The following is a 244-nucleotide window of genomic DNA, read 5'->3' on the forward strand; positions in this document are numbered from 1 at the left end:
CTCCCGCAGCGGATGCAGAAACGTGCCGAGCGCTTCAACGTCCCCGTCAGCCTGGAGAGCAAGAAGGCAGCCCGGGCAGCCCGGTGAGTGCCTGGGCACCCCTGCTCCTGGGGGGGGTCCCTGGGGACCCAGCCTGCTTTGGAGTTGAAGGGACCTTCATGATTATCAGGTTCCAACCCCCCTGCACGGGCAGGGACACCTCCCACCAGCCCAGGCTGCTCCAAGCCCCAGCCAACCTGCCCTT

General features: G+C 66.8%; 1 protein-coding gene across 1 annotated transcript in view; it reads left to right on the top strand.

Annotated features, from left to right (window-relative positions):
- Window positions 1-244, top strand: part of SARNP (SAP domain containing ribonucleoprotein) — a gene marked incomplete at its 5' end in the record, with an annotated part of 29,963 nt that overhangs the window by 1,037 nt on the left and 28,682 nt on the right. The gene's annotated exons all lie outside the window — the stretch shown is intronic.

Source organism: Chaetura pelagica, unplaced genomic scaffold (assembly GCF_000747805.2).
Source record: "Chaetura pelagica isolate M959 unplaced genomic scaffold, ChaPel_1.0 scaffold2050, whole genome shotgun sequence".
Taxonomy (NCBI): Eukaryota; Metazoa; Chordata; class Aves; order Apodiformes; family Apodidae; genus Chaetura; species Chaetura pelagica.